The following is an 18,422-nucleotide window of genomic DNA, read 5'->3' as shown; positions in this document are numbered from 1 at the left end:
TCTCAATTGATACTTTCTTCTCAATTAACTGGGCGGGAAAATGAATACTGCGTTAGCATGCTGTTAGCTAGCTGGCTTAAACACGGTTAAAATGTTGAAAGCTAAAAACGGTCCAACATGTAGCTGGATTTCACTGGAAAGGATTCCAACCCTGGGACGTGCTACAGTCTGCAGCTAAAGACCAAGCAGACTAGCTGCTCCATGGCCACTGATGTCATCGGAGAAACAACACCGACAGGACTTAATGGTGCGTTCAATTGCACCTTGTAAGGTCATAGTGCATTCAATGTTATTGTAGAGTACTATTCTGCCATCTAGTGGTTCTCCTTTTTGTTGTTTAACAGCAATTGACTGGTGAAATAAGTTATTGTTATAAGTTCTTGTTATTACATTTCCCATAAATAATTTCAATTTGACCATATGGCTTTATGACAAAAAACAAGCTGTTCTTTAATGTTACTGACTGTCATTTTGTCCACTTTTTAAAGTATCGGTTCAGGCACCATTTAGGTATCGGCACCATTTTAAAAGTATCGTTTTAGCACCTGTATCGAGAAAAAAAGAATAAAAACAATATCCAACCCTAAACATAATGTTCATTTTGTAAATTACGGTCCCATTTATAAAAAGAAAAAATGGACAATATAGCAGGGGATGCTTTTAGAGCATGGCTACACACCAATCTGTCAATCATGGTAGCGACCTACATTAAAATAGCAATGAACTTGTTTTGGGTAAAAATCTATGGGAAACACTGACATTGTCTAACAGGTGTTTCTTCAGTATCCCATCTTACTAATTACAAACGTATGAACACCTTTCATAAAAACTGATTGTGCACGTTTTGTCAGGATCAAATTAAAATAGTAATGTAAAGTAGTGTACAGTGAGCATTGGGACGATTGCATTCAGACAAGTTGACTGGGGTGACCTTGTGCAGCACCTGGCTAAATGCAGCACAGCATTGCAGCAATGATCTGCACACTGCCTATTCACTGGCTGAATTAGTCACAGCTGCACTACCACTTACTGCTGGGCCATTTTTTTTTGTCCCCACTTCCCTTTTATTTGACTACAGTAAGCACACGCCACTCCCTGCGTTATGCATTCATTAAAATCACACACATCAATTAGTGCCAAGTTAAGGTATTACCCACACCCACTCCAAAATGGGGTTTTCTAATTAAGAGTTGATTATGCAGATTTCTATCTCCTCAAAAACTAAGTGATGCGTAGACTCTTCTGAGCTCTTTTTTTAAGATAATCCAACTTTACTGTGACACAGCAGGTCTTCAGATTGGTTACACATCAAAACATGACTATTTCCCAGTTTTATAAAAAAATGATATTAAATTCCATACATTCCCGCATAGGGCTGGCCGTTATGACGACATACTGTATATCGTAAGTACCTAATTCACACAGGAGTATACAAAAATAGGCTTTACCATGTGCTTATTTCATATAGACTATTAATTGACTTACCAGAAATCATGTTGTTTCGTAATATATATCGTTAGAGATATGAAATATCAAAAATGACCTACAGCAGGGGTCGGCAACCTTTTTAATATGAATTAAAGCTGGGCAATATGGAGAAAATATCACAATATTTTTTTACCAAATACATCGATGTCGATATTGCACGATTGACTATTGACACAATGAGATTTTTGATAAATCATCATCAGTAATGTGGATATAACAACAACTAACTGGCTAAATGCAAATAATTGAAGAGCTAGAACAGTCTGGTAAGTTCAGACATTGCTTTACTGTAAAGCAGCCTTTAAAACCAGGAAAACACAACACTTATGTCCAAATTTAAGAGGATATCTAGTCTCATATATCGATGTCGATATATCAATATATTGCCCAGCCCTAATATGAAGTGCTATTTTAAAATGTTCTTGGTAATCAGTGTGTTGTATCAGCATTAAGCCTGCCATCATCTATTGAGTGATTTTTCTCTGAATAAGGCAACGAGTACTAGCCAATCAGAGGCAGAGTAAGGCGGGTTCTGCGCAAAAAGTGAGGGAATGGGGAAAAAGTGAATCAAACTACCGTAAATAACAGGCTGCGCTCCTGCCAATGGCTGTCAAAGACGTCATTTGACATGCAGACTGGAACATTTCCAAAAACCTCTTACGTACTTCCTATTGTGCCATTGGTTGAGCTATGGGTGCCTATGGTTGCTGACCCCTGACCTACAATATATTGGGATGAAAGATTTTAGCCATATCACTTTATATCACATATATTTTATGCTGTATGCACCACATTGACTGCTGCTGTATAAGACCCGGCTGGCTTCATAGGCAGGAGGTAGGGCTGTGCAATTAATTGAATTTAGATTGCAATTTCGATTTTGGCTCCCAACGATCACCAAAATAGTATAATCAAGAAAAAACGATTATTTTGCCATGTTCTGCTTTGCAGGAACACTCTTATTTTGTCTTGTGTTCTGAAACACACGCCCATGCGCACATCCGCATGCACACATCCTCCCCTCCCGAAGCCAGTCAGGGAGGCAAGCCGTGTGCATATCATCCGCTGGAATTTAAAAACTCAGCGCGAGTAAAGATGGCAGCAGCGTTTGGTGAGCAAAAAAAGGCAAAACCAACTCAGTTGTCTGGGAACAGCTAACGTTAGCTAACCCTGCGGTCCCTCTGCCTTTGCCCCCCGCTGTAGTATACTGTCTATAGACGTTGTATTCACTTACCGTTAAAAACTTTTTCCAGCTTAGTGGGGGTGCATAGGCCTACTGCTCAAAAACAACATGAAAAAACATAGTAATGTTCCAGTCAGCATTTAGTTTTGTTGTTAAACTGTATGTAAATGAGCAGGGAAGTTAAATAACCTGTTTCACGTAACGTTACTCTAAGGTACCGTCTATGTGCTGGATTTTTCCTAAGGTTAGTTAGCAAATAAGCCCACTGACGGCGACATTATTGTTGATATTTTGGCACAATGTTTAGTAATGACAGTAGTAGTGGTCATAGTGAGTGAACATGTGATGTGAGATGCACATTGTGTTATGTCTGTTGAACTGTTCATTAGCTGTTTAACGTTATGTGTGATATCTGTAACAGTAATAAAACAGATTTTATTCTGATCCAAAGACTCTTTCTGTGAGATAAAGGACACTAACAGATTATACCCTGGACACTATCCATTATATCCAAATGTTAATGAGTAATCGTGTTAAATAATGGTGATTTCAATATTGACCAAAAATAATCGTGATTATTATTTTTTCCATAATCGAGCAGCCCTAGCAGGAGGTCAGGGTGGATGGTTGGGCGTTAAAACACAGGACTTTCAAGCCAGAGATCTTTTCCAAAACTTAGTCGTTTTGGTGCCTAAACTTCACTTTTGTCGCCGCATAACGCTCATATTTTGTGGCCTTAACTTAACCATAATGTCCGCCGAAACGACCAGCAGCTTGCGGTGCTCTGTACCCTGCTGAAAGTCACTTATTCTCGGGTAAACTGAACGATGATACACCATGCGGAGCACCGTAGCCGGCGTCTCAGAGCTCTGTAGCAGCTTAACACATCTATTAACTGCTTTTGATACAACTGAGCTGTGACGGAGGTCTGTAGCGACTTAAACAACTATAGCAACTGCCACTTGGCGTCATAGAGCTCGTAGCCAGCCACAGTATCATGTTCCATTTTGATGTGTAAAATTTTTTATATGATATCATGAAATCACCTGAAAAAGACACCCGGGCTGCTACAGTATAACCATAACCATCAGACTGCTCGGTTATAACTTGACTCAGCCAGACATTTCTCCAATGGAGAGGAGATAGACGGGATAGTGCTGCAGTGTTTCGGGCTAGCAGACTTGGGCTCATAACTTAGCTCTGACCACAACCACCACAATGAATTTCGGCCTGCGTGCATGTTTTTTCAGCCCAACATTGTTGAAACAGAGCAATTAACATTGGTAGGGAGAGTAACAAGTTAGTGGATTGCCAAGTCGTCTCTGTTGCGCACTGTGTGATGGTGTTTGTGTTAGGAGAAAAGAGAAACGCGACAGTAAATGACAGCATAAAGCAATAAAGTCTTTATTACAGCGAGCTAAAATGGTAACATGCATCTTTTGGGTCAATTAAAAAGGTATTTATTTAAGGATTCTGTTATTCTACAGTTTAGAAGAAAAACCAACAATCAATATCAAAATAAAATAATAATAATATAATAAAATAAAAACCTAATAGGTCTACCTGCCCAACGAACAATATTTGGGTCCAGCCCTACTCTGTACTATGTGAAATATGCTCTAGTAATACAGTTCAGAGTAGCCTACAGTAATAGTTTTACCCCTTCGGATTTTTATTGAAATTTTAAGAAAAATGAATATACTTTGATATTATATACCATTACCGTCTGTGCTTTAAATTATACCGTGATATAAATTGTAGGCTATGCCACCATCTCTACAGGGAACCCTCACTGACTTCAACTGATTTGACCAGTGCAAGGAACCAAGGGCAACGACGAAAGGACTCCTGATGCTGTATGAAGGATGGGACATATCATTTCACACTGTGAAATGATGTTACCTGGCCAGAAGATAGAGTCAAATGTGTTCAGTTGATAAGAGGGTTTGGTCTCAAAAGGACTGTAGATTACAGGGCTTCCCCCAGAAAAGAAAAGTTATTTAGCCTGGTGGCAAGTGCTTTTGACGAGGGCCCAGCTGGGGCCAGTTACAGACATTAATGTACAGCCCAATAGTTAGTTTCTGTGATAACAGCATCTTGTACGGAGCCACAAAATTGAGAATTAAAAAAAGCTATATGACAGATTCCATATGGCACGACATTAAGTCAGTGCTCAACGCTAACGGGACATTTGAAAATATAACTAAGTTACCAACCGAGCCGTAAAAAACTGTAGTTTTAAAAAACAAATTCTAATACAGGCTTAGGCCTGGCGGGGGGCAACTTGGAAACCCTGGATAATTTACAACAGCTCAAAAAGTACTACACAGTTTTCAGACCAGATGATGGGGTTGATAAGAGATAAAGGTTATGTCCCATTACCCGCACATAGTACCCACTCAACATGAATAAGTAGGGCATCAAAGTTCATGACAATCACATTGCTCCACACTACTGATTTTAAATTATTTTAAATGCCATTTTATGAGGGTACAGATGGAATTTTGCAATTACAGTTATTTTGATATTCATGTGCATTTCAATTGTAAATACTTCTTTCATTTAGTGTTTTGCATTTTTATTTGCTACCATTTATTTTTAAGAAACAATCAACAAAATTCACAAACAAAACCAGCCAGTGAGATCTTGGCAATATGAAGCTTGAATTTGTATGCTTGGCAAGTGTTGGGATTGAAATTCATGTGTGCTTATTCAGGTTCTATTTTTGGACCGCAGCCACCGAAACAACGTCTAATTTATTGGTCAAAATTTGAGAAATGTAACAGTTGTGAATGCTTGAAACATACTAAATATAGTTCATGTGACCAGGGTTCGACATAAGCAATGGCCCGATGGCCCAGGGCCAGTAAACCAGTATGTCCGGCAAGTTGATTGGCGAGTCTCTGGCCTGTTTGGGCCAGTAATATTGTTTGTGCCAATCAAAGTCACAAGTCAGTTCTTTGTAAGTTGACGCTAACATTAGGTGCAACACTAACGTTGATAAGAAATGGTGTTCCCTAATGTCAAGAAACGACTGCCAACAACCGCCACAAAGAGTCCACACATGCGGTGGACCTTCAGTAGCCGCTGCAGCAACTTAAACCCAGCCAGACCAGAGCGGCTGGCCGCTATCCTCCTTTGCCGGGAGCTAGCTAGTAATATTAGCGTACGTCGCGGTCCGATCTGGCTGGGTACGCAAGTTGCAGCTGCAGCAACTGCTGTTTGCTGCTATACGCTCTCCTCCTGGCAAAGTAGTGTCCTAGAGGCTGGGAGTGAGTTGGAGGGGCACTAAAAATTACTCTCTAACATTAACTAACTGCAAAGTCAGCTTCCCCAGTGCTGCGTTCAAACACTGTCGGAAATTCTAGATCATGTCAAAATGAAAGCTCAATGTAGCCCAGTAAACATGGCTGATTACTACAATATATAAACACAAAAAGGAATCACACTTGTAACCAGATGGTTGTTGTTTGAATCAAATATTTTATATATTTTTCTAACCAGCATGTCTTCTCTTCAAAACATTTTGGCAAGTTAGCTATGTTGCATAATTTAAGAACAATAACATGACGTTACCAAAACCATATTACAAAAGTTATCAATGATTGTTCTTTTTTAAACAAAATACACAATATTGATTGATGATGACAATCCTCAATGGGAGTTTACAAAGACTGAGGGAAGGCAGCAGTGGCATGGCCTCGACACAGTGAAACTCACTCTGGCCTTTCAATGTTTAAATAAAACAAGCATTAACTGCACAAAGACACTGGTGACCTTGACATGTCTAAAATGTTTTCTAAATAACTTCCGTTATAACCTCTGTCAGTACCCGATCCGTTCCACCTGCACAATCCGTTCTGCGCATGCGCAAGATGTTCACGCATGCGCAGATGATAATACCGTTTTACGACCTGCCCGATCTGTTCCACGCTAGCCTCCACCCAAGCTAACGTTAGTTTAGCTAACAGCTAATTCGGCTAACTGCTAGCCGACAAATAACGCATGCGCAGAACGGATCGTGCAGGCAGAACGGACAGCTAGATTCAGTCTAAAATAACGTTAAGTCAAACATAATGGGAAAAGCAGGCTACAGCAAAATTAAGACTTTACAGTAACAATAAAGACAAGTATTGAGTGATTGTATTTTAAATGAGCACAAGTAAAGCAGAACTGACGTAACAGCTGTTATATATGTTAACGTTTGTTTTGAAGTTTTATTTTGAGGGTCTTTTAAAAGTTTGCATGCTGTCTCAGCTAGCGGTTAGCCGAATTAGCTGTTAGCTAAACTAACGTTAGCTTAACTGTGGAGGCTGACGGATGGCAGACCGCTACAATCAGCTAGCGGTTAGCCAAATGAACTGTTAGCTAAAGTAATGTTAGCTTCCCAGTGGAGGCTAGCGGCAGACTGCTATAATCACCTAGCGGTCCGCCCGAATTAGCTATTAGCTAAACAAACATGAATGAGCTATTAGCTAAACTAACGTTAGCTTCCCGGGGGAGGCTAGTGTGGGAACAGATCGGGTAGTGTCGTAAATCATCGTACCACAGCGCATGCGCGAACATCTTGCGCATGCGCAGAACGGATTGTACAGTTGGAACGGATCGGGTACTGACAACCTCCACCTGGCTGCATCCGACCCACTGCCTCCCAAATCTCTCTCAAAACACCACCAATCATATGACAACATGGCATCATGACTTTGCGTAAATATACACGCCACTTTCATAACAGCAAAATGGTGTTATTGTACGCATTTTCAGCTATCCACGTGTATGCCTACGCTGTATACAGCTGATGTAAACATACCCACCACGTGGCCTCGCCACGTTGCGTGTTATCGCAAGAACGCGACGTACTATCGCGAGAACAACGTCACACGCCTGTAAAAAAATGGTTGGGTTTAGGAAAAGAACACAGGGAAAGGCTTTAGTAACAAAACAGTGACAAAACACGCTTAGGAACACAATAAATGGTTGGGTTTAGGAAAGAAACATTGGGTAAGGCTTATTAAAACAAAAAATAAAAAAATAAAAATAAAAAAAAGGCTGAAAAATCACTGCACGCGGGACGCAAACCCGGCTCTCCCGGGTGATAGTCCTGTGTTTTACCCATCCGCCACCCAAACCTAGCCTTGTGAGACCGTCCTGATCTGGCGAGCTCCGGTTCTCCTCTCCCAGATCAGTCTGGCATCTTGAGGCAGAGAAAATTTGGAGCCGTTAGCCAAACGACCGGGCCAATCAGCGTTGGTTTTGAGGAGGGTTAGGTGGTGATAGACAGATGGTTTATCCAATCAGCTAACCAGTATTTTCAGACAGCGGTAGTCCTAATTCTGTTAGCCGCATGCTAATGCTTTTTTTCTCTTGCATCCTTCTTTTGGAATATGGTCCGGGAACCTGAAATGGTTCCTTTTATTCCTAAATTCTCGTTACACAAACGGTAAATCTCCTTTACCGACATGTTGCTTGCATGCTGAGCTAACGAGCTATGCTTTGCCTGCAGCAGCAGGGGCGGGCTTGTGGTTGTATTTTCATACGCTTCGTGGATCTGATTGGTTGATCACCAACATAGGTGATAGACAGATGGTTCATCCAATCAAATAACCAGTATTCCGCCCCTTCCCAAAAGTTCTCCAACGGAAAGTTCCCAGATGGATATGCCGAGCAAATGCGAAGCAATCCATCTGGTGGAGTCAGGTTAACCCAAACCTACCTACTTACTCATTCCCCCCGTTCCTTTATACTACTCGCTACGGGGGAAACTGACTCGCAATGTAGGTCAATGGCGGCCGATTTGCTTTGATATACACGCAAAAATGCGATTATGCGTCTTGATAACACGCAAAAACGGAATATAAATTGGCATGACATACATACGCTAATTCATGAGATCAGTCTGCATATGAGGACAGCAGCACACCTTCCAGTCCCTCCTCAAATGAAAAGTGACAGAAGAGAAGTTGTGTGAAGAATGGAAAAAGAGAGCTTGTAGTTAAACAGAAAGGTCTCAGAGAGGTGTTAAAGCTCTACCTCTAAGGAATCCTTTCCATAATGTTGTCAGACACTTAGAATATTAATCTGAGTCTGTCAGTGGCAAAACGACCACTTTTGTGAAGGTAAATACAAGCTGGACAATTGTCCTATTAACTTACATTGTAGCTTGTTTCTCCGCTGCCGACTGCAGCGATCTCTCTTAATACTGGACCGATGTCAAAGATTGTTGTTCCCATCAGTCACTTGGACACTAAAACATAGGAACATAGGGTCCAGGTGGGAAAAAAATGGTAGTTACCCTTTAAGGTGATGTTCACTCCGGCCATTTTGTTTGTTTTTCCTTAGGAAAAACACAAATTTTACAAATGCATTTTTTGGGATGTTTTGGTCATAAAATGTGCAAATTTACAATAGGCTAGAGTAGACAAAAGATGCATCTTTGCTCCATTATTTAATTGTGAAATTGAATGCAGAAACAACTTCATGCCTGGTATACACCTCTGTATAATATATATGGGGCTGGGTCCGTGATACTGACTCTCCATCACAAGCTATTTCCTGTAAAAAAACACACCAACTATAGCTGTGGAACCATGTACACAGTCAATCATTCAACACATTCTACCACTTTTCTCTGTGTGTGAAAAAGTGTTTTCCATCTGGTTGGGAGGCGAGCCTGAGACCAGCTATATGTGTCCAACATTAGACATTGTTTGACCTGAACGCTAAGCTGTTTCCAGGATTTGCTGTGACAAACATGGTCAAGAGTGAAAAACCAGTGTGTCACAGGTCATAAAAATTGCCATTGCATCACATCATTCATAATGGGATGTTTGGGTCTACAGACTTTTCATTCGAAGTAGCAGTCGCCATCACTCTCAACAGCTGTTTGTACATTTCCTGTCTCTGAACTTTACCTGCCATTGTTGTTCGTTTAGTCATAAATATTTCATGTTAAGCTACATTAAGTCCTTGAAAGTCCAACAGTCAAAACTACATCAGCTGATTTCACTGAACATTTTTGCAGTTTGACTGCAAAGAATATTTTGTTTAGAAAAAGTGTCTCGAGTATATATTCTTTAATAACTTTTTTTTTTAAGGATTTCTTATTAAAAAAAAAAAGTTTGTTTATGGTATGTGTTTATATTTTAAAATGAACATTAGCTGATCTTTCATTATCCCCATTATCAACATCGTTGATGTGCAGGGCCACATGGAAACTGCGGCCACAAAATTATGCAGAATCTTCCGCAGATCTCACACAAATGAAAAAAATAAAACTGTTAACATATTTCCACCGCGAGCAAAATAATAGTAGACACAGACTTATTTTGGACCACCACTAAAAACTGTAAAAAAATAAATCTGCAGATTCCATTTGGGTCTGGTGATATGGTAGCTCTACATTATATTAAAAAAGGAGCACAAACAGTTTAAAACCCCTTCACAAGCCATTTCATAATTGTCATTGTTTTAATAAGGACCTGCTAAAATTGTGATTAAAAACATGGAACCCTAATTGCACTGATTGCATATTCATCAAAAACTACGCTACAACACTCTAGAGGTACTGTAAAGGTCTGTCATAACAGAATGGCAGTTTTCATCTGTATGCTACTGGGGCTGCCATGGGACTCTGAGCTGGAAATAGGAAGAGGAAGGACTCCATCATTGAGAATACTACAGTTCATTCACACGCTTCAACAGCAGGGACCTTTCATTCATACAGACCCACTATCACTATGTGAGTGGAGGGCTGAGTGTATCAAGGTCTGCCAACTTTTATCTCAGAACCAAAGGCTGTGGGGCTACTTTCCTTCCACGCTCAGATGGAGATTTGTAAAGTGAGCACAACGTCCTAAATTCAGAGTTTCCTATATAAGGCACTCGGAATTGCTTTGTTGTGGAAATGTGCTATACAAAGAATGGTTTGCCTAGAGAAGACAGGACTAGAAACAAACAGTTGAAAGCGATACACTGAGGAAAGTGAAAGGGATGGAGGTATTCATGGCAAGAAGTGACGAAACAATGACAACCAACTTCCTGCCGTCTGTCGATTTTTCATTTCAACAGAGTTTTCCTGTGACGAAAACTTTTTATTGCCAAAGATTTTAGTATCCAAAGAACTTAAAATGAACCATTCCTGCATTTGTCTTGGAACATCATTTCATCATACACACCTCATCTCTTCACCTGATAGAACCACTCTCCATCTTAAAGACTGTACAGGCTATTCCAATTTAGTTAGGGACTATATGCCCTCCAATCACAAAGACAGTGATAGCAGTCATATGTGGATCCATCTGCATGTGACTCATGTAAATCTTGAGGAGCGGTGCAGCAACTGAGGAAAGACCAATTCTAATCAACAACACACAAAATGAGGTCCTTATACTGCAGAATAATAAGCAGCACACATTAAATATTGATTCCCGTTTGGTCTCTAACGTCATCTAGACATCTACCTCCGTTAACCCACCGCTCAGGAAACAACCAGCCGCTTGGCCTGAATAAAGCCTTGCCCTTACAGTAAAATGTTGGTTATGCTGTCAGGCGCCAGGCAGCCATTTAGGTGCATATGGAGCCAGTTGAGTCTTTACGTAAATGGCTGATGCATTTCAAATTTTTCTACCTAATTGCTGAGAGCCATCAGCGACCCCGGCCTCCTCATAGCGCATTTTTATCCGCCACCTCATACAGTTTTGCTTCAATAAAACCGATCTACCGTCTCATCTTATCCCGGTGCTCTTTAAATGAGCGTAAACAAGTATTTGGAGGACCCTGGCTCTTTCTCCAGTCTGTTAACCCCTAGAGACTCTGGATCAAACAATGAAACGGATTGGAGGCTTCCATCACAATGTTAGCCCAATATCTCCGTTAACAGTTCGGTTATTATCCAAACACAAACAGCAGGCTCGGATTTAGATAGCCAAACATGTTTCTGCAGCGACTCTACACCATTAAATGTAAATGAACAGTTGGAGGCGACGGCTACTGGTCGCCAACATGTCAGCCTGCATCAATAAATAGCCAAGCCGAGCCGCTCTATTGTCTATCAGCAGATATCCACCGGGAGCAAAACGACACAACAACCCGCCGTGCTGCCGCCACATGAATCCCGCCGCTGCCATTTCAAAACATGTCCCGCCGGAGCCAGGCCTCGCGCACATCCTCGGACTCACCTGTGTCTCCTTTCCGCCTCAGTGTGTACCGTCTCCGGGTTCACGGTCCGGTCCTGACGCGCTGCAGCGGCTCCTTACCACCAGTCCCCGGCACCGGCAGGCAGCACTGAACCGCTGATTGGGCCTAGGCAGACGCTCACCCCCTCGGTGCAGCCAGACAGACAGCTCATTGGTCGGCCAGTCACTCCGTGAAGCCCAGACAGACAGCTGAATGGCCGTTCGTTCCCCCAGCAGATCCAGACAGCCAGCGGATTGGTTCTCCGGCCCTTATCGCTGGAAGCACTCAGAGAGCTGATTAGTCGTTTATTTCCGCGGTGGCGACAGAGAGAGACCTGATTGGTTGGTAGTAATGTTGTCTGTGTCTGGATGGAGAGCCATGTTAACTCCAATGGGGCTACAGAATTTAAGAATCAATGTGTTCGTCATTAAAGTAACCGGGTCGTTATATGATTTCTACATGAATTATTTTACGTGGAGTAAACCGGTTTCCTTGATTGGAGTCAGGAATTAAGAGAAGCATATGGTTGCTACATAGCCTACATTTTTAAACCTTCCTTCCTGTAATACCTAGTTCCTAGTGGGTTTCTGTGCACGCATGTGCATGACAAAGACCCAAGACAGGGCAAACAGAGCTGTGACAGCAGTGCAGATGGCTGATTATGTGCGCTGTAAAGCAGCCGTGGGTAGACTAGCTACTGTCTGTCTCGTACAGGCTACGGCTGGAGTCCATCAGCTCTCAGTGCGCCGCACAGTCCCAATGTTCTGACAAAGAAAAGTCTTGAGCCTGCAGCGTCGTGTCACTTCCAGTGTGCCACGGACCACGGTTTAAACCCACTGCCATGGGAGGAATGTGATCATTGATCAGCTGTCCTGTCCACAACTGCGGGTTTTACTAGATGGTTTTCTAGGTTATTGCAGAGCAAGTAAATGTGTTCTCCTGCTTTAACCTTCCCATACAGGTCTGTGGACGCTCTGAACAACTCGGCATGCAAAGAATCAGGCCGACGTTCTCAGACTGGTTCGTAGCCTATAGGCTACCTATTGTCATTTATCTTAGCCTGTGGCTGTTCTAGCCGCTCGTTAAAATTCACTGATGGCTTTGTCTCGAGATGTCGCGATACAAATTGAAATGTCAATTTGAGATTTGTTTTTACATAGATGTTGCCACTTGTGAAGAAACAACAGAAAGCCATGTTGATGTCGGTGGACTTGCTGACCTACTTTGCATATTGACAATGACATTAATTATCATTTACTTGGCATCGGACATTTTTTACTCCCATTTTTTTTTGAATCACCTACTGTAAGTGAATACACCCATGCTAAATATGACTAAAAAGAGGAATAAAAACACATCTTTTGGGAATTGATCTTAATGCCTTAATTAAAAAAAAAAAGAAGGAAAAATCCAACCTTTAAGGACACCAATTTTCGTTGTGAATAAATAATGTATCAAAAATAAATAAATGTTCTTCCTTAAAATACAGGGGGCATAAATCAGTACACCCGTATGTTAAATTCCCATAGAGGCAGGCAGATTTTTATTTTTAATATTATTATAATATATGTTATTTCATGGATCCAGGATACTATGCATCCTGACAAAGAGATGATAGAGAGAGGATTTTATGGAAAGTTCCCCATGCCAATCTCTAGGTATGGTGAAGGGTATGTGATGATGTGGGGGGGCTATTTTAATTCCAAAGGCCAAGGGAACTTTATCAGGATGCATAGTATCCTGGATCCATGAAATAAAAATAAAAATCTGCCTGCCTCTGTGGGAATCTAACATAGGGGTGGACTGACTTATGCCCCATGTATTTTAAGGAAGAGCATTTATTTATTTACGATACATTATTCATTCACAACAAAAATTGGTGTCCTTAAAGGTTGGATTTTTCCTCTTTTTTTTTTTAATTAAGGCATTAAGATCAATTTCCAAAATATGTTTTTTTATTCCTCTTTTTAGTCAACTTTAGCATGGGTGTATTCACTTATGCTGAGCACTGTACCTAGGCAATGCCAACTATAGGTGAACCTTTTGCTTTTTTTTATTTTAGCCCTGGCATGGAGCAGGGATTGTGTAGGTTACTGGTAGGCCTACAGTAGCCTATTGTAATATTTCTGTGCTTGTCATATGGTTCATATGTGACTCTGTTTAGGCCTAAATTGGGATCAAAATCATTCCCAGCTTATTTATGAAATAGAAAGCAGTGTATTCCCCATGTTTTTCACTATAAACTCCATTGTGACCTGCAGGTAGGACATTATCACCTGGAGACCATGCTGTAATACACATTTTAATAACCTTGGTTTCAGGCTGTACACTGAATGAAGTTAGAATGTGCAGTAGCAACTGTTCATATTGACTACCACAGAGACTGAGCCCTCTAGTGGCTGCACAGCTTTGAACATCTCTTGTTAGAAAGGGCTACAGCATCAATCGTCTTGCTTTTGTTCATAGATAAATAGTCTTTATTGTCCACTGGGGAAATTTGTCTTCACAGTCTGGACAGGGCCTCACAAATATACATATACACAACGCATTTACAAATCTGGATTTTTGCACACAAAACCCATGTAGTTAGTAAAATACATTTTATTATACATTAAAATACCCAACAATATATAACGGCCTACAAGTCCTGAAATGATTAGCCGTTTAAACACACAGCTGATTGACTGAACAGTTTGGATCCTTTCCAGTTTCTAAAATGGGAGGATTTTTCTGCATTGAGTGCTTTTACTTTTAATACTTTAAGTACATTTTCCTGATGATACTTACATACTTTTACTTAAGTAACATTTCCAATGCAGGACTTGTACTTGTAACAGAGTATTTTTACATTGTGGTATTAGTGCTTTTACTTAAGTAAAGGATCTGAATCCTTCTTCCACCGCTGGTGTAGGGGACCCGTCACCAGGCCGAGGACCTGTATCTGCGTCCTGATGGGAGCAGTGTGGAGAAGGGGGAGAGGGGATGACTGGGGTCGTGTGCAATCGTCCGTGCTTTGCTGTTGCTGGCTTTGCTGTTGAGGTCTGATAGGTTGAGGGTGGGAAGGCCAAATCATTTTTGTTGCAATATGGGTGATGTGAATTAGTTTGTTTCTGTTGGTGGAAGTTAACATGTTGAAGAAACACGGGGACCAGTAGAGGAGAATGGGTTGGAGTATGCTCTTATACAGTAGTAGGTGACAGGGGGTGAAAGAAAGGGCTTTCAGTGTGCATGTATTTAGGTATAATGTTCATTTTATGTTATGGATCCTCAATAATATCAGTTGAACACATTTGATTATATTAAACTTGTGTTGCTCCTGTGACCCATGTTGGTTGCACTTTCTAATAAGGCAATTTCAATTCAGTTTTTATTTTCATGTACCAGAATAATCCACTCTGTAGTAGTAGTAGTAGTAGTGCTTTTTCTGATACTGCTTTTTCCAATAATCCTATGTAATTACATTACAAACAAATTACAAACAAACAATACAAGACAGACAGTCTGTTAATCAAGTGTACTGCTGTAGAGTCTGTTCTCTTTTTTTTTGGCATTTTCTAGTCTTAATACCACTCACCATGGACACACACATTCATACACGGATGCTGCCATACAAGGTGCTGCTCATTAGATAAACATTCCCACACATTCCCACGCAGGCTTCAGTGTCTTGCCCAAGGACGCTTCGACATGGGACTCCACTTTGAGGTTGCAAGGGTTTTTTTGTTGGAAAATGCACCCACTGAACTTGTGATCTGATTACAGCTAACACAACGTCGCCAGTATTGACGGCAAAATAGGCTACAGAATATTTTGTTCGGTATTGACAGGTGCAAAATATATTTTTTTAAATTACATTTATATCTGCATTCATGTCAAAACCTCGAGACTTTCAAACATCAACATGTCATTTATTAAATGTATTTTTGTCAAAATGACATGTAAACATCATTTGGTTTTCTATTTTACCTTGAAACTCTTCCAACACGATTGCTGTGTGAAAAATAGGCGTTGGTCCTATTTCTAGCATGGACGTGTTTTCGGCACGGCTGAGACGTGCGTGTCACGCAGGCAGTGTGTAAGCTCTAACCTGTTAACATGGGAGCCCAAATAAAAACAGACACGCCGCGCAGCTGACACGCTCACGCCACGCACACGCCACGCAGCGGTGTGTAACCGGCCTAACCGTTCAAACGAGACGGATAAGAAGAGGCATTCCAACAATGTTTACAAATATACAATGTAACGCTGGCACAGATTAGGCAGACTCAGACCACACACACACACACACACACACACACACACACACACACACACACACACACACACACACACACACACACACACACACACACACACCTTGTTAAAATCATAAGCTGGACGCTTTAGTAGTCTTTCTACATGAGTTTAGTTAATGATCAGGCTATAAAAAGACCACGTGGGATATGTAATCACTGACAACCAGGACAATTTCATAGTGGTTGGTGTAAACCGGGACATTTTAGCGTCCCGACAGGCTTTTGTTGGGACTCTGGACATGCAACTCAAAATCGGTCAAACCGAGACGTCTGGCTACCCTAAACAAAATCCATGTATTAAGAATTTAATAACATTTCTAACTGCTGACTTGATCGCCCTTTGACATACAACATTATGTATGTAGTAAGGAATAGTTCAAGTTTTAATGTGCATATGCACTATGTACATATCTCTAATAAACGGGGAACCTCTGTGTGTGTGTGTGTGTGTGTGTGTGTGTGTGTGTGTGTGTGTGTGTGTGTGTGTGTGTGTGTGTGTGTGTGTGTGTGTGTGTGCGTGTGTGCGTGTTTGTTTGTGTGTGTGCATGTGTGTGTGTGATATCTCATGAAAGGCTCATCCAATCTACTTCACACTTGGTTTCCTTTTGCTTAGAGGAAACTCAATAAAAAGGCATTTTTGCCAACACTACATCTTGTAGGAACTATTATATTATACTATACGTATTAAGTTGCTGTGAGCTGTAAATTCACCACTTCTTCCTTTTCACTCAGACTCAGCCACTATGCTTACCCTGGGTCCGGTTGTTTAAGTGTGCTGTTAACTTATAACACTAATAACAGTATCATCAGCAAAATACCCCCGCGAATCAAATCCATACTTCAACATTAACTGGTAAGCCACTAAACCTGTTTGGAAATGAACACCTCTGCTGAAGTGTTACATTTGTTAACAATAGGCTATATGATGAGACGAGACAGCACTGCCGTCTGCTGACTGTGGCGATATCAACATGCAATATTGTTGACGAAAATGACCATATTACTGTAAAATGTAGTTTTAATGTGCTTGCCCTCTCTCAAGCAGCACACACACTCACATTCCGGAGCCGACTGACTACTTCTTTGTGAGTCCGTCTCTCTAATCGGTCTGGTTCTTGTGGTTGATTAACGCAGATATTTGCTGATTGCTCTCATAACGAGCCGGATTGGGTGGCGCACCGCCATCAGTCCATAAGGCAAGTGTCTGTGATTACTCCACATTTTATTGTTGTTTTAGAGAGAGAGGGGGGACTGACATGCAGCAAAGGGCCGCAGGTCGGAGTCGAACCCGGGCCCGCTGCATCAAGGAATAAACCTCTATATATGGGTGCCTGCTCTACCAACTGAGCTCTCTGGGCGCCTGATTACTACACTTTTTAATTGTGACATTTTGTGAGTACATTCTGAATCTGCACGTTCTCTGTCAGGTAAATGCAGTAGTAGCCTACAATGTTTTCCTCTGAAGTAGGAGTAGGCTGGCCTACACAGAAAGTCAGTAGTAGGCTATACAGTGGAGTTGCATATTAAGTGCTTTGGGGTCCTTCAGTAAGTCATTTTGGGTACAATGGTTCAGGAGAAAGCTTCAAGCAGCAATACCACAGGTCAAGCAGACCCAGGCTCTTGGTAGGCGGTGTCTGACGGGCCGGTTGGGGGTGTGATGAACAGTGGCGATAATAGTCACATTAATAATGGAACAGTGACTTCAAATGGTAGTCGTAGTAGTTCATGTCATATCAGGGCGCTGCAGGGCGTTACAGGATGTAGCGTGGCCCAGCAGAGCATGGATGGACGTAGCAGGAAGCAGCAGGTTTCAGCAGGAAGTAGCAGGGTTCCGCAGGAAGCAGCAGGGTTCAGCAGGAAGCAGCAGGGTTCAGCAGGGTTCAGCAGGGTTCCGCAGGAAGCAGCAGGGTTCAGCAGGAAGTAGCAGGGTTCAGCAGGAAGCAGCAGGGTTCAGCAGGAAGCTGCAGGGTTCAGCAGGAAGCAGCATGACATTGCAGGGCACCGCTGAGCTCAGCAGGGAGTGCAGCAGGACCACGGCGACAGCTGGAACCAGGATCTTGGTGCCAACGTTCTCCAAAGAAATACGCTGGGGGAAAAAACATAAGGACTCCGGGGAGTAAACTCCCCAGAAGCTAGGATTAGTAACAAGCATTTCTGGGACGGGATGCACACAAATAGTAATAGTAATAGTAATAGAAAGGGAGAGGAGAGAGCAGCTCAGTGTGTCAAAGGAAGGAAGTCCCCCGGCAGTCTAGAACTATAACAGCGTAACTATAACAGCG

General features: G+C 41.7%; 1 protein-coding gene across 2 annotated transcripts in view; it reads right to left on the bottom strand.

The window, feature by feature from the left end:
- gatad2b (GATA zinc finger domain containing 2B) overlaps window positions 1-12,128 on the bottom strand; it is a 74,522-nt gene extending 62,394 nt beyond the window's left edge. The window contains exon 1 of one of the 2 annotated variants that reach the window (XM_028598249.1): window positions 11,848-12,128. The gene's annotated coding sequence lies outside the window, so the exon portion shown is untranslated. The remainder of the gene's footprint in view (window positions 1-11,847) is intronic. The other variant, XM_028598250.1, reaches the window with a different exon arrangement.
- Window positions 12,129-18,422: the final 6,294 nt, after the last annotated feature.

Source organism: Perca flavescens, chromosome 14, assembly GCF_004354835.1.
Source record: "Perca flavescens isolate YP-PL-M2 chromosome 14, PFLA_1.0, whole genome shotgun sequence".
In the NCBI taxonomy this organism is placed as follows: domain Eukaryota; kingdom Metazoa; phylum Chordata; class Actinopteri; order Perciformes; family Percidae; genus Perca; species Perca flavescens.
The sequence above is the reverse complement of the archived record's forward strand: the minus strand, read 5'-3'. Positions and strand labels throughout refer to the sequence as shown.